This window comes from Peromyscus maniculatus, chromosome 15, assembly GCF_049852395.1.
Source record: "Peromyscus maniculatus bairdii isolate BWxNUB_F1_BW_parent chromosome 15, HU_Pman_BW_mat_3.1, whole genome shotgun sequence".
Classification (NCBI taxonomy): Eukaryota; Metazoa; Chordata; class Mammalia; order Rodentia; family Cricetidae; genus Peromyscus; species Peromyscus maniculatus.
The window spans coordinates 33,857,013-33,873,432 of NC_134866.1; the positions used below are offsets into that span (position 1 = coordinate 33,857,013).

At 38.9% G+C, this 16,420-nt stretch overlaps 1 long non-coding RNA gene across 2 annotated transcripts; it reads left to right on the forward strand.

The window, feature by feature from the left end:
- Positions 1 to 6,396: 6,396 nt before the first annotated feature.
- On the forward strand, positions 6,397 to 11,341 carry LOC121822914 (uncharacterized). 2 transcript variants are annotated; one of them, XR_006064225.2, is made up of 3 exons: positions 6,397 to 6,736; positions 8,818 to 9,082; positions 9,610 to 11,341. It is a non-coding gene; the product is annotated as an uncharacterized LOC121822914 (long non-coding RNA). The 2 variants fall into 2 exon arrangements; XR_013044881.1 differs by having other exon boundaries at positions 8,911 to 9,082.
- The last annotated feature ends 5,079 nt before the right edge of the window (positions 11,342 to 16,420 follow it).

A 16,420-nucleotide genomic window follows, 5' to 3' on the forward strand; every position in this document is an offset into this window, starting at 1 on the left:
TTTATTATATGCCACAGTCGTCCTACGGACCTCCATGCTATATATATATAGCCTCTATGGTTCTATGGGTTGTGGTCTGATTGTTCATTTTATATCTAGAATCCACCAATGAGTGAGTACATACCATAACTGTCTTTCTGGGTTTGGGTTACCTCACTCAGGATGATATTTTCTAGTTCCATCCATTTGCCTGCAAATTTCATGCTTTCATTGTTTTTCTCTGCTGAGTAGTACTCCATTGTGTATATGTACCACATTTTTTTCATCCATTCTTCCGTTGATGGGCATCTAGGTTGTTTCCAGGTTCTGGCTATTACAAATAGTGCTGCTATGAACATAGCTGAGCATGTATCTTTATGGTATGTATCAGCATTCTTTGGGTATATGCCCAAGAGTGGGATGGCTGGGTCTTGAGGTAGTTTGATTCCTAATTTTCTGAGAAACCGCCATACTGATTTCCATAGTGGTTGTACAAGTTTACATTCCCACCAACAGTGGAGGAGTGTTCCCTTTGCTCCACATCCTCTCCAACATTGGTTGTCATTGGTGTTTTTGATCTTAGCCATTCTAACAGGTGTAAGGTGGTATCTCAGAGTCGTTTTGATTTGCATTTCTCTGATGATTAAGGATGTTGAGCATTTCTTTAAATGTCTTTCAGCCATTTGTAGTTCTTGTTTTGTGAATTCTCTGTTTAGCTCTTTAGCCCATTTTTTAATTGGACTGTTCAGTGCTTTGATGTCTAGTTTCTTGAGTTCTTTATATATTGTGGAGATCAATCCTCTGTCAGATGTGGGGTTGGTGAAGATCTTTTCCCAATCTGTTGGGTGTCTTTTTGTCTTATTGACTGTGTCTTTTGCCCTGCAAAAGCTTCTCAGTTTTGAGAGGTCCCATTTATTAATGGTTGTGCTCAGGGTCTGTGCTGTCGGTGTTTTATTTAGGAAATGGTCTCCAGTGCCAATGCGTTCAAGAGTGCTTCCTATCTTCTTTTCTATTAAGTTTAGTGTAACTGGATTTATGTTTAGGTCTTTGATCCACTTGGACTTGAGTTTTGTGCATGGTGACAGATATGGATCTATTTGTAATCTTTTACATATTGACATCCAGTTATGCCAGCACCATTTGTTGAAGATACTTTCTTTGTTCCATTGTATAGTTTTGGCTCCTTTGTCAAAAACCAGGTGTTCATATGTGCATGGATTAATGTCAGGGTCTTCAATTCGATTCCATTGGTCCGTATGTCGGTTTTTATACCAGTACCAAGCTGTTTTTATTACTATAGCTCTATAGTAGAGTTTGAGGTCCGGGATGGTGATGCCTCCAAGGGTTGCTTTATCGTATAGGATTCTTTTAGCTATCCTGGGTCTTTTGTTTTTCCATATAAAGTTGAGTATTTTTCTTTCCAAGTCTGTGAAGAATTGTGTTGGGATTTTGATGGGGATTGCATTGAATCTGTAGATTGCTTTTGGTAAGATTGCCATTTTTACTATGTTAATCCTACCTATCCATGAGCATGGGAGATCCTTCCATTTTCTGATATCTTCTTCAATTTCTTTCTTTAGAGATTTAAAGTTCTTATCAAACAGGTCTTTCACTTGTTTAGTTAGTGTTATCCCAAGGTATTTTATATTATTTGTGGCTATTGTAAAGGGTGATGTTTCTCTGACTTCTTTCTCAGCCCTTTTATCATTTGTGTATAGGAGGGCTACTGATTTTTTTGAGTTGATCTTGTATCCTGCCACTTTACTGAAGGAGTTTATCAGCTGTAGAAGTTCCCTGGTAGAGTTTTTGGGGTCACTTATGTATACTATCATATCATCTGCAAATAGTGAAAGTTTGACTTCTTCCTTGCCAATTTGTATCCCTTTGATCTCCTTTTGTTGTCTTATTGCTCTAGCTAGAACTTCTAGTACTATATTGAATAAATATGGGGAGAGTGGACAGCCTTGTCTTGTTCCTGAATTTAGTGGTATTGCTTTGAGTTTCTCTCCATTTAATTTGATGTTTGCTGTTGGCTTGCTATAAATTGCTTTTATTATGTTTAGAAATGTTCCTTGTATTCCTATTCTTTCTAAGACCTTTATCATGAAGGGGTGTTGGATTTTGTCAAAGGCTTTTTCAGCATCTAGGGAGATGATCATGTGGTTTTTTTCTTTCAGTTTGTTTATATGGTGTATTACATTGACTGATTTCCGTATGTTGAACCATCCTTGCATCCCTGGGATGAATCCTACTTGGTCGTGATGGATGATTGTTTTGATGTATTCTTGGATTCGGTTTGCCAATATTTTGTTGAGTATTTTTGCATCAATGTTCATGAGGGAGATTGGTCTGTAGTTCTCTTTCTTTGTTGCATCTTTGTGTGGTTTGGGTATCAGGGTAATTGTAGCCTCATAAAAAGAGTTTGGTAGTGTTCCTTCTGTTTCTATTGTGTGGAACACTTTGAAGAGGATTGGTATTAGTTCTTCTTTGAAAGTCAGGTAGAATTCTGCACTGAAACCATCTGGTCCTGGGCTTTTTTTAGTTGGGAGACTTTTGATGACTGTTTCTATTTCTTTAGGGGTTATTGGTCTATTTAAATGGTTTATCTGGTCTTGATTTAATTTTGGTATTTGGTATTTATCCAGAAAATTGTCCATTTCTTCCTGGTTTTCCATTTTTGTGGAGTACAGGTTTTTGAAGTATGATCTGATGATTCTCTGGATTTCCTCATTGTCTGTTGTTATGTCTCCCTTTTCATTTCTGATTTTGTGAATTTGGGTGTTCTCTCTTTGCCTTTTGGTTAATTTGGCTAGGGGTTTGTCTATCTTGTTGATTTTTTCAAAGAACCAACTCTTTGTTTCATTGATTTTTTGTATTGTTCTCTTGTTTTCTATTTCGTTGATTTCAGCCCTCAATTTGATTATTTCCTGGCGTCTATTTCTCCTGGGTGAGTTTGTTTCTTTTTGTTCTAGAGCTTTCAGTTGTGCTGTTAATTCATTGGTATGGGATTGCTCCATCTTCTTTATGTGTGCATTTAGAGCTATGAATTTTCCTCTTAGCACTGCTTTCATAGTGTCCCATAAGTTTGGGTATGTTGTACTTTCATTTTCATTGAATTCTAGGAACTCTTTAATTTCTGTCTTTATTTCTTCCTTGACCCATTGATGTTTCAGGTGGGTATTATTCAGTTTCCATGAGTTTGTGGGTTTTCTATAATTTTTGTTGTTATTGAGTTCTAACTTTAAGGCTTGGTGGTCTGATAAAATACAGGAGGTTATTCCAATTTTTTTGTATCTGTTGAGATTTGTTTTGTGTCCAAGCATGTGGTCAATTTTTGAGAAGGTCCCATGGGGTGCTGAGAAGAAGGTATATTCTTTTGTGTTAGGATGGAATATTCTGTATATATCTATTAGGTCCATTTGAGTCATAACATCTGTTAGGTCCTTTATTTCTTTGTTAAGTTTCAGTCTGGTAGATCTATCTTTTGGTGAGAGTGGTGTGTTAAAATCTCCCACTACTAATGTGTGGGGTTTGATGTGCGTTTTAAACTTTAGTAGTGTTTCTTTTATGAATGTGGGTGCTTTTGTATTTGGAGCATAAATGTTTAGAATCGAGACTTCATCTTGGTGGATTTTTCCTGTGATGAATATGTAATGTCCATCCTGGTCTCTTTTGATTGATTTTAGTTTGAAGTCTATTTTATTAGATATTAGGATAGCTACACCAGCTTGTTTCTTAGGTCCATTTGCTTGGAAAACCTTTTCCCAGCCCTTTACTCGGAGGTAGTGTCTGTCTTTGGAGTTAAGGTGTGTTTCTTGTATGCAGCATATGGATGGGTCCTGTTTTCTAATCCATTCTGTTAGTCTGTGTCTTTTTATAGGTGAGTTGAGACCATTGATATTGATGGATATTAATGACCAGTGATTGTTAATTCCTGTTATTTTTTTGGTTGTGTTGTGTTGTCCTTCTGTGGTGTATGTTGGTGTAGGATTATCTATTGCTTGATTTTTCATGGATGTGTTTAGCTTCTTTGGGTTGAATTTTCCCTTCTAGTGCTTTCTGTAGGGCTGGGTTTGTGGACAGGTATTGATTAAATCTGGTTTTATCCTGGAATATTTTGTTTACTCCGCCTATGGTGATTAAGAGTTTTGCTGGGTATAATAGTCTGGGTTGGCATCCATGGTCTCTTAGTGTCTGCATGAGGTTTGTCCATGATCTTCTATCTTTCATAGTCTCTATTGAGTAGTCTGGTGTTATTCTGATGGGTTTGCCTTTATATGTTACTTGGTCCTTTTCCTTTGCAGCTCTTAATATTTTTTCTTTATTCTATGTGTTTAGTGTTTTGATTATTATGTGGCGAGGGGACTTTTTTTTTGGATCCAGCCTATTCGGTGTTCTGTAAGCTTCTTGTATCTTCATAGGTATTTCTTTCTTTAGGTTAGGAAAGTTTTCTTCTATGATTTTGTTGAATATATTTTCTGTGCCTTTGAGTTGGTATTCTTCTCCTTCTTCTATCCCTATTATTCTTAGGTTTGGTCTTTTCATGGTGTCCCAAATTTCCTGGACGTTTTGTGTTAGGACTTTTTTGTCTTTATTGTTTTCTTTGACTGACGAATCTATTTTCTCTATCGTGTCTTCAGTGTCAGAGATTCTCTGTTCCATCTCTTGCAATCAGTTGGTTATGCTTGTTTCTGTAGTTCCTGTTCGTTTTGTCAGGATTTCTATTTCCAGCATTCCCTCAGCATGTGTTTTCTTTATTGTCTCAAATTCATTTTTCAGATCTTGGAATGTTTCTTTCATCTGTTTAATTGCTTTTTCTTGGCTTTCTTTGATTTCTTCCCATTTTTTGTTCGTTTTTTCTTCCATTTCTTTAAGGGAGTTTTTTATTTCCTCTTTAATGGAGTTTTTCATTTCCTCTTTAAGGGAAGTTTTTATTTCCTCTTTAAAGGAGTTTTTTATTTCCTCTTTAAGGAAAGTTTTTATTTCCTCTTTAAGGTAGTTTTTCAATTCCTCTTTAAGGAAAGTTTTTATTTCCTCATTGAGGGAATGTTTTATTTCTTCTTTAAGGGCCTCTATCATCTTCTTAATGTCATTTTTAGGGTTGATTTCTTCTGTTTCTTCTGTCATGGTATGTTTAGGTCTTGCAGGTGTAGAATCACTAGGTTCTGATGTTGCCATATAGGTCTTTATGTTGTTGCCTGTATTTTTGCACTGGCGCCTACTCATCTCTTCCTCTGTGAGGTGCAGGTGGTGTCTGTGTCTGAGAGTGCCTCTCTTGTTCTAATTTTTAGTCTTGGTTTAGTAGGGGTTCTTGGTTAAATTGGTGCTTTTGGGCTATTTCTTCAGGGGCAGCTGATTTCGATCGGTGAATTATATACTTATGATTCTGGTGATCTGGTTTGGTGTCTGGGTAGCGCCTTCTTCTGTGTTCTCAGGTCACTTTTTGTTCATTTGTCAACTCCTCAGCTGATCTTGTTTCTTCAGACTTTAAACTGTAGGCATCTGAATCCTCTCCCAGATGGGTTTCAGCTGAGCAGGGTAGTCTCACCAACACCTCCAAGTTGTTGGGTTTCACAGGATCAGCAGCTGGGCCCTGGGTTGTCCTCAGACGGAGTGTTCAGATTCGTTCTGGTTCTGACCCACGGAGATAGCTTCTTCCCCAGATGTTGGGGTTAGGGGCGTCCCTGTTCCAAGCTGTGTCTGCTTGTCTCCGTCCCTGGGCCTGTTTACCTCTGCGGTCCGCCGCCAGGCCTGTATGTCCCTGTCAGCTGCCGCTGGGTCTGTCTGCCTCTGGGGGCCGCCACCGGGCCTGAATGTCCCTGTCGGCCGCTGCACGTCTACCTCAGCGGGCTGCCGCTGGGCCCGTCTTCCTCCACAGGCCGCCGCCACAGGCCTACCTGCGTCTGCTTGTCTTCGCCGCCGGGCCTGTCTACCTCTGTGGACCGCCGCTGGGCCTGAATGTCTCTGCCGGCTGCCGCCGGGCCTGAATATCTCTGTTGGCTGCCGCCGCTGGGCCCGTCTACCTCAGCGGGCTGCTTCTGGGCCCGTCTACCTCCGCGGGCCGCCGCCGCAGGCCTACCTGCGTCTGCTTGTCTCTGCCGCCGGGCCTGTCTACCTCTGTGGCCCGCCGCTGGGCCTGAATGTCTCTGCCGGCTGCTGCCAGGCCTGAATGTCCCTGTCGGCTGCTGCCGCTGGGCCCGTTTACCTCAGCGGGCCGCCGCTGGGCCCGTCTACTTCTGTGGGCCGCCGCTGGGCCTGAATGTCTCTGCCGGCTGCCGCTGGGTCTGAATATCCCTGTCAGCTGCCGCCGCTGGGCCCGTCTACCTCCACCGGCCCCCGCCGCAGGCCTACCTGCGTCTGCTTGTCTCTGCCGCCGGGCCTGTCTACCTCTGTGGGCCGCCGCTGGGACTCAAAATCCAGAACATTTCTAACCTTAACCCTCAAAAGAGCAAATACTACCTAGCAATAGTGTCCATTCCTCTCATATTCTCTCTCATAATTGGCCATTGTGCTATAGAACACTGAAGATATTCCTCCTGTACAATTGCTCTCCTGCTAACCCTCCACTACCCCACTGCTGGGGATATCTTTCTGTATACTGTGAATGTGTTGCTCTGATTGATTGATAAGTAATACGTTGATTGGCTTGTAGCCAGGCAGGAAGTACAGTATAGGTGGGACAAACAGAGAAGAGAATTCTAGGAAGTGGAAGGCTGAGTCAGGAGACACTGCTAGCTGCCGCCATGAGAAATAAGAGGTAAGTACCAGTAAGCCACAAGCCACATGGGAACTTATAAATTAATAGAAATGGGTTAATTTAAGATATAAGAACTAGATAACAAGAAGCCTGAGCCATTAGGCCAAACAGTTTAAATAATATAAGCGCCTGTGTGTTTATCTGGGTCTGAGTGGGTGTGGGCCCAGGCGGGACTGGAGATAACTCCAGCCACACCCCTCCATCACTCACATTTCCCTAAGCCACTTCTAACCACTGTTTTATTATCCACTTCTGACAGCAAATGTTTTAGGTGCCACATATAAGGATATTCACAATTTTTTCAAATACTCCTTTTATATCTTTTCCCCAAACCTCCAAACTAGGCTCCATACTTATTCTAAATTAAAAGATTTACCTCTTGTTTTTCCTAATAAAATAGGAGTATTTAGGAGATAGTTCCTATATCTTCCACATACCAAGCTTACCTCCATATATATCTATGGTATACCCCCCACCTCCCTTCTTGTGCAGTGAATGAACTGACGTACTCCTATCAAATGCTAACCCTGTTCTTAACATCTGTATTTATTCTGTTCCATCGATTTAAAGATTTTGCTCATACAGGCATCTCTTCTTTTTATTGCAATATCATATTTGATCATCACAAAGCTATGTTCCAATCCCTCCCACTCACTTTGAAAATACTCTTCCTGACCTCCATCTTTTTCCAGCACCTGGCATGTTTCTCACTAGCAGCACAGTCCCTATAAAGAAATGCTCAGAGGAATTACCTTGGCCTTCTTAACTTCTCAGGTAGGATGGCCATGCACCATTGCTGTATCCCCATACTACTCCAACACACAGTAATAGTAAGCATAGACTGTAGATGTAACCAACCATCTTATTAAATAAGAAACACAGAGTCAATACAGAGATGAAAGCCAAGAGGTCAGAGCAATAGCTAAGAGCTAAAAACTTTACTCTTCACTGTCGCTGTACCTTTCCAAAAGAGAGCTACTTCCTGTGCCTGTCTTTTTTTATAGAGTTTCTGTTCTGCCTTCTCATTGGTTGTAAACCCAACCACATGACCTCCTAGTCACTGCCTGTCTGTATAGACGTCCAGGTCTCTGTGGTTGGTATTGAGATTAAAGGTGTGTGTCTCCAATGCTGACTGTATCCTTGAACACATAGAGATCTACCTATCTCTACCTACCAAGTGCTGGGTAAAGGCATGCACCACCACTGCCCAGCTTTTGCTATGGCATGCTAAAAGCTCTGACCCCCGGGCAACTTTATTTATTAACATACAAATCACATTTCAGTACAAATAAAATATCATTATACTAGACAATCATGTCCTTTTGGAAACAGTCTTCTCTTAGGTCCCAGTCCACCATGCTTCATTGTCTGTCCCTGCTTCATAGGCTGCTCTTTTCCATTTTGTAGGATGCCTCTTCTGTTCTGAACACCAGGTGGTAGAGTGACCATAGTGCTCTTATCTAAAACAGCACCCACTCCCCAGAGTTCTTCTCTAGTCCCATAGCTTACTTCCCCCCTTATAATAATGATGTTCTGGTCACCAGCCCTGACCTAGCACTTGAACTCGAGATGTTCTTATTCTGACAGCCATGGAGCATTTGTTAGTATCCTCTAAAGTGTCTCCTCCATCCCTCCCTAGTGAAAATAACTACTAATAACTACCCCCACTGAAACCCATTATCAAGTCAATTATCTAAGGGTAGTCTTGGCTATTTTTACCTTTTCTGGACTCCCCACATTCAATCTATTGGCAAGACTACATTGCAGAATGATCTCAACACACAACCATGGATTTTAAATGGGCAGATGAAAATAAAACAAACAAGTATACACAACTGCTTTGTGCCAGGAAAAGAATTATGAGAAACTGTTCCTTAGAGTTCAAAGACACAAGCACAGTGTTCGTTCTAAGCATGTCTTTGGAATCTCTTGGGAGGAAATGAAACCTGTGATAAAGTCAGCTGCTCAGATTCAGAGCAAGAGTCCTCACTTCTCAGATTTGATGACTTCCCCTTAAGTTACTGGCATGGTTGGCTTTGTGCTGCTATTTTGAGATATCTGATTTCTCTTCTGTTAATCAGATCATGGAAGTCCTGGCTGGCATGTTGCACTTTTAAATCATTGCTCTTCAAAGATAACAAACCGCTAAACTTCTGTAATATATTGGTTGTCAGACACTGACTTGTAACTGACTACTGGAGTGTAAATCTGAAGGCAGGGAGAAAGCAAATTGAACTAGCCTTCTATTCAAAAGAAAACATCACCTGGGCCGTATGGAAGCTGAAAGCATGTGAACCACAGCAAACTGTTGCTGGTGACAATCTCTAAGAGAAGAATAAATAAGAAGTAAGTTGGGTTTTTTTTTCAATATATTATTTTGATCCAATTTTTATATTTGTTTTCCAAACCCAATTCAATTTAAAATGTAAACAATTAATGTTTTTAAGAATAGGAAACATTAATTCGCTTTCTTTCTGGTACACAAAGAGCATTAGTCCCTATAAAAATGCCTTGGATCATTACTTTTTCAATAAAAACTTGAGCCAGGGTTGACTCACATCCTCATTAGCATCTTGGGTTTATTGATTGCTGTTCACATTCTTTCTAAGCTCTTTTGAATACAGAGAGAACTTACCAGATGTTAAATGTTCAAATCATTCACTCTAATAAAATTTCACCTAAAGCCCAACTCCACACACTGTGAGTCAATCCTGAGACAGTTAATCCTGACAAGGCCACCCTCAAAGATACCCAGGGGTCAATGAGGGCAATCTAGAAGGCAGAAACACAGCCTGTCTCCCTCCCATGAAATGTCTCGTCTCAAACTCTCTCCTCTAAGAAATAAAACTCATCATTTCTGTTTCCATTTGCAGTACAATAAGGTTAATACAAATTTGAAGATAAACGATGCTGAAAGAAGCAAGTGGCTTCTGTAGGATCAGAAACTGTCAACACAAGTTGAAGACTGAAGAAGAGACAAGACATCCACATGTGTCCATGAAAGTCATGATTAAAGATGTCATGGGATCCAGGAGGAGAAAATTTCAGATGACTGTTGGACACTGGGGAAAGCTACTAAGCAACACTTGTTGTGGGTCCACTCAACAGGGAACAGAATGGTTTAAAAACTTGAGTTTGGGGAATGAATTATTATTATTATTATTATTATTATTATTATTAATTTGTAAACAAGGAAATTTGTACCACTGCTTTCTATGGAAGTCATAGAAACTGTCACACAAACTGCCTGTGCTCAATTCCCAAACAAGTTACTGAAGTCTAAGAAAACAGTTGATAACTACATCTGTCCCATGGGACTCATATAAAGGCCATCCATAATAATAACTAACAGTAGTATTTACTGCACGATAGGCACTGCTAAGTACATTCAGAGTATCTGGGCTTAGTCCCCAGAAGAGTAATGAAAGAGATAATATTGTTATCCACATGTGGAAGAGGAAACTGAGTGTCAGAAATATAACCCCAAGAGCAGAAGCATCAGCCTCACATCAGAGCCTGTTAGAAATACAGGTTCTCAAGTCCCATCTCCTGTTACTAAAGTCGAATCTGCTTTCAGTAATATTGACTGATTTCTATAAATATTAAAGAATCTAAAGCAACTGAGACCAACTGGTTGGGAGTAATAGAAGGATATGTTGATGCTTCCAGCCTCACTTTCTAGCCATTGTGTTTTCTTGCCTCTTTGCATTAAGGAATATGTGTCAAGTGTCTAATGTATAATATGTATCATCATATTTTGGTGATGCTTTATTAGTAGCTCTACATTCAAAATGAACTTTCAAAAAGCTGACCTTACTGTCACCAAACACAGCAGATAGGAATCTGAATCAGAGACGTATAGAATAATAAGACTAAAATGGGACAGAGGGACTTAAGAAATCAGGTCTCATTTCTGTGGAAATTGATAGTGAGAGATATTGAGTAATTTGACTAAGGTAAATCAGTAAATTGTAGGAGTAATAAGCACTGGAGCTTGAACATTGTAGGTAGATCAGTCTGTGTTCATGCAATTTCTGGGTTCTTTATTCTATGCTACTGCACAGAACAAAAAAAAGACTGTTGGATAAGTATGCAATTAGCAGATGCCCATGGTTTCATATTACTGTTTAAAGTGCTCTGTCAACCATGGAGGCTACTTATAATGTCTATGGATATAAAATATCCTAAAAATGAGCTTCTTCATAAACCAATTGCTTACTGCTCAATAGCAGATGTGTTTCATAGGCGTTTCCTGACATTTGACCAGAGCATTGATGCAAAATTGATGTTGTGTAACACTGTAAACTTTGAGCAATAGTGTAACACTCCCTCTCCCGACCAAGAATCTTTCTATGCAACATTAATCCTTACCATTCTATCCATCTTCATAGATAGCATTTTAAAGGAAGCCAATGCTGTCATCTTTTATAAATGACATCATATTCCCCTCATAAATATTTGTCTTCTGATTAGTTAAGCCAAGTTTTAATTCCAGTCCGTGATCTGCACACTATTAGTCCTTTCACTTCTGTGAAAGTTGACATCTTCTCCTGACTGTCCATTTCCCCTTCTATATCTACATTCTTTCACGATGCTCAGTCACGCAAAGTAGCACTGTACTGCATTTGAACTGTTCAGATATATTTTTGCCAAAACCATTTTCATTAACAAGTATTGTTGAAGATGAACAAGATACTCATCTTTTTGTAATTAATTTTTGAAGTTAGCATACAAAGTAATGGGCTCTGTTATGGCATTTACACACACACACACACACACACACACACACACACACACACACACACACACAGAGTGATGAGAGAGAACAAATACTGGCGAGGTTGTAGAGAAAGAGGAACCTTCATTCATTATTGGTGGAAATGTAATTGGTGCAACCACTCTAGAAATCGATTTGTAGAATACTCGAAAAAACAAAAATAAATCTACAATATAATTCCAGTATACCACTTCTTGGCATATTCCCAAAGGGGTCAGTACCCTACTCTAGAGATACTTGCTCACCCACATTTATCACCACCTTATTTCCAATAGCCAGGAAACAGAACAAACTAGATGACCTTCAACAAATGAATCAACAATGAAAATGGTTACATATGTACAATAGAACACTATTCAGCTATAAAGAAAAAAAAGAAATTTGCACACAGACATAGAAAACATCATATCCAGTGAGAAAACTCAGACACAGAGAGACAAATACAACATGTTCTCTTTCATCTGTGATTCTTAGCTCCAGATCTTCTGATATAATAGCTACCAGTCCTAATTAAGAAATGTCTTTTTACAGCAAATGGAGACCATTGCAAAAAATCACAACTGGACACAATGCAAAGGTCAATGGATCATGGAGATTCCAGCGCAACCAATACATCTATGTCACAGCTGCTATAGCTATGGCTCAGTAAACATCACAGAAAGAAGGGCAGAAAGATTGTAAGACCCTGAATACCAGGAAGCCTGCTGTGACACAGTCTTTTCTAGAAATAGTTCCATAAACAATGTCTGAGCAATGGCAATATCAATAGAAATGCTAACATGGAAGGCGGAAAACTCTTGGGACCCCACCCTTAAACAAAGAACTGTAGGTAACCAATGACTGCTGGTGGACAGGGAATTAGCCTGCCTCAGGGATGAGACCTGCATTATTAGTTATACATTGTGAAGCAGTCAACCCTGAAATCACATATACACAAAAAACAGATTCGGCAGGTTGTATTTATAGGTTTGTGCATACGCATGCGTGTATGTGTGTGCATGTAATAACAAGCAAAGAAAAAAGCTATCAATTTGAGAGTGGAGGATCAATTTGAGGGAGGGGCTGGAGAAAGAAAAAGGAAGGGGAAAGTGTTGTTCCTTATTTAAGATGTATTAGAAATGAGTAAAAGTTTAAAAATCAGAGTTATTTCCATTGGAAAAATGTGCCTAAAGGCATAACTGTTTCATTGTTGTAAAAGACGGACCAAAACTAAGGTAAAAATAAGCTATAAATTTTAGAAAGACTAGCATTGTTTTCATGTATTATGCTCCTTTCTTCCCAAATGAGTTAATCTATTTAAAAATTGTAATGATCCAATTATCTGAAAATCCACAGGTCTAAGTATGTTAAACAGTTTTGGATGTTGGCCATGTAGGAGATTAAACTCTGAGCCTCACTCAAACTAGGTAAGCCTTTACCACTGAGCTACATCCCCAACTCTTGAAGGGAATTGTAAAGGATTAATCTTTAAGCTATTGATCTGATTTTACTTCCTGGATGCACATTCTAAAATTATACATTCAGCTTCAAGAGACTAAGTTTTTCTCCACAAGAAATTGGATATATGCTCTATTATTTCTTATTCATATGATGAAGCTGTATGGCAAAACTTTAGTTCTTATCCTCTTGTACATTGTCTGTTTTTATGTTCAAAGGGGAAATGGGATTCTTTGTTAAAGGCTTTTTGAGTCTTCTGAGAAAAACTCATCATAAATAGAACCATACATTCAGCAATTACAGATATCCATTTACTTGTTCACTTAGCAGAACACAGTCTAAGTCACAGAATAAAAAGATATGCAGAAATGATACACAGAAGAACTTTTGTCTAACTTGTCTTATTTTCTGGTGGCAAAGACAGACATTGCACAAAAGTCCAAGTGAGGTATGGTCCCATAATAAAAGTGTGTGCTGGGTGACCATAAAGAAAGCAGATGTTCAATGCCCTTTGAAATGTACATTCAGAAGTGTTTACATACAATCATGTTCTACTGCTAAGGACAGTTTTTTAAGTGACTAAGTTAAAACAGAAACTCCTTAACAAGTCAAAACACATAAACAGCTATTTGCCATGGCATTGTACTAGCATGAAACTCCTCGAGTTCCCATGGTGTTACCCACATTCAGTTAACCCTATTGAAAGCTAGGCAACTGAGTACAGCCTGGAGCAGAAGTCTCAGCTCTCTGGCAAGACACACTGTAAAACTGTTTTCAGGCTCTGTGGAGGCTTCATGAGCAACAGTAACAGTATGAACTGAGACCCAGTAACCAATAAACCAACATTCAGAGATCAAGAATGCAGCTGCTCTTATTTAAACATGGACTTTGGCCAGAGGATAAGTCTAGAGAATGATATTCACTTCAGTGAGAATTGCAGATGCAGACTTCAGGCACAAATTACAGAATAAAATTACTGTACATCATTTAAAAAAAATAACTGATTGGCCATCAGTCATTTCAGCTTCAAATGCAGGGTCAGTCGTATTCTGATTTATACTGGGAGACATACAACAATCCAAAGGAACTAGTTATGATCTAGCTGACAAATTATATGTGGCCGTGCTATCCAAAGTTACTCTTATAAAAGTCAAAATGCAATCATAAGTAATTATTAGACTATTCTTTTTCCTGACAGTAATTGCCTCAAGATACTTTACACTCTATGAGATCACAGACAATCACTACCTTATCCACCACTTTATTTCCAAAGCCAAGTGCCTAGTAATGAATGTGTCTTAGATAGACGAGTAAAGGAATAAACAATGGGCATGTACATTGTTTTTACAAATTGAGTAGAGCCTAAATTGAGCTTAGTATAAATACACACAAAGAATGGAGAGACATTGAAGGGATTGGGTAGTAGGGAAATAATAGTATCTTTAATATAATCTATAAGAATGATTATATATAAAGAAGCAAACCAATTATACCCAAATGTACAAGTTAAACTACATGCTTGATTTATCAACTAAGCTGCAACTCCTGAACCCACCCACCTCCGATTCAGAGCTGTTATTCTCTGATGGTCTTCTCAATGCTGCTGTGATTCCCATCATGCCCCCTACCAATTCCTGACAATGAAATTTCAGTCCTAGCTCTTCTTTCCATACAATGTGGTAGAGCACTCTGAACTACAGCCTTTCACTAGAGGCTTTGAAAACAGCAGGAGTACAATCCACACTGGAGCCTATCCTGTTACAATAGCTGGCCCCACATGGGAAGGTTGAAGTCTACTAGTATGGAAACATCTTTCCTGGTATCTCTACAATCTATAAGAAAGCGTTCTACCAAGTCCTAGCACCATGGTTAGGCTGTTAAGTTGCCCAGTGTCTGCCTGTCTTCTCCTAAAGTCATGATAAGCTAAATGACCTGAAGGAACAATGGGAATCATCTGGCCACATGCATTCAGGTTTGGTTTTCTAGTTTTCATGTATCCCTTTTTCTGACAGTATGATTAGAATCTAATCAGTTTTTCTTGTATTTGTTTCATTTGCCTTTTCTCTTCTAGAAACATTTACATACCATTTGCAGACATAAATTTTATTTTCACATTGAAAACAATTCATTCTATCACATTCTTACTTTAATTTAATCATTATTGTTTGTATGTCCATAATACATGTGTGTATACGTGCACATAGGTATGTCACAGCACATGTATGAAGACCAGAGTACAGGTGTGTGGAATTGGTTTTCTCTTTCCCATATAGATTATAGCTACCAAACTCCCACCTTTTCATGGCTTTTAACCACCATGCCATCTTACCAGCCTTGTTTTTTGTTTGTTTGTTTGTTTGTTTGTTTGTTTCTCATAAGAAACAAAATGTATATTCCTACTTACAAGTATTTTATGTTATTCTTTGTGTTTTGCTCTTTTAAGTCATCAGTAAATTAAGTATATTCATCACAGATGGCAGATAGAGGTTTTCAAATTAGCATGCAATTTGGTTACACCTAAATATTCAAAGGGTAAACAAGTAGGGGCCAAATCCAAAGCAATGAAATGTCCACATCCTTGGTTTCACTCAAAGAATGCAGCAACCAGGAAGCATCTCACTGTCCCTCTGCTTTCACCGCTGAGCACAGAAAAGTCATGGATGTGTTTTAATTGAGTGCCCAGTCTTCAGCAGTCACTGGTCACCAAATGCTGTTTGCTAATTAATTCTTATCACAAATTTGGTAATTTTAGAATAATGGGACTATGACAGAAATCAGTGTGTTTTTGTAACATTTATTCTTTTTGCTATTGAAATTAAAACATGATTTCATTACAATAATCAGTACTATTCAAGTACAAATATAGAGCCACAGTGCCTCATTATCAGCCCTTGTCATACAAAGTTTACTTTTATGTTCATAAATATAATTATACAACTATAAGATACTATGTTAGATTTTAATATGTAAGAAAAATAGGATGGAAATTAATTCATAAAGAAAAGGAATGATAACATTTTTGATGATTAAAATGTACTCCCACACTCACCACACACACACACACACACACACACACACACACACACACACACACACACATATTTTGCCTTTTTTGCCTTTGACTGAAGAAATTAATTCTTCATGTCTGCTAAGCCATGTCTCCTTTCTCTGAAGGAGATGCCAGGCAAGACAATATTCATGTCCCTCAGGGTCCACCAGTACTTGCCTCTAGACCTATAACAAGACTTAGAGCTAAGCAGGCCTCTAGGTAGGAGATAGAATGAGTAGACTATGGGGAGATGCACTACAATACTAAAGAGCTTAATGAGTTTGCTAATTCTTTCAAGAAGTGTGGGGAGCATATGTGAGAATGGATTTTAAGAATGAGAGAATGGTAGAAGGAACATAAAACTGGATCGAGATGAGTTTATTGATATGGGCCCTCTAGGTGCAGATTCTAGGCTTAATAT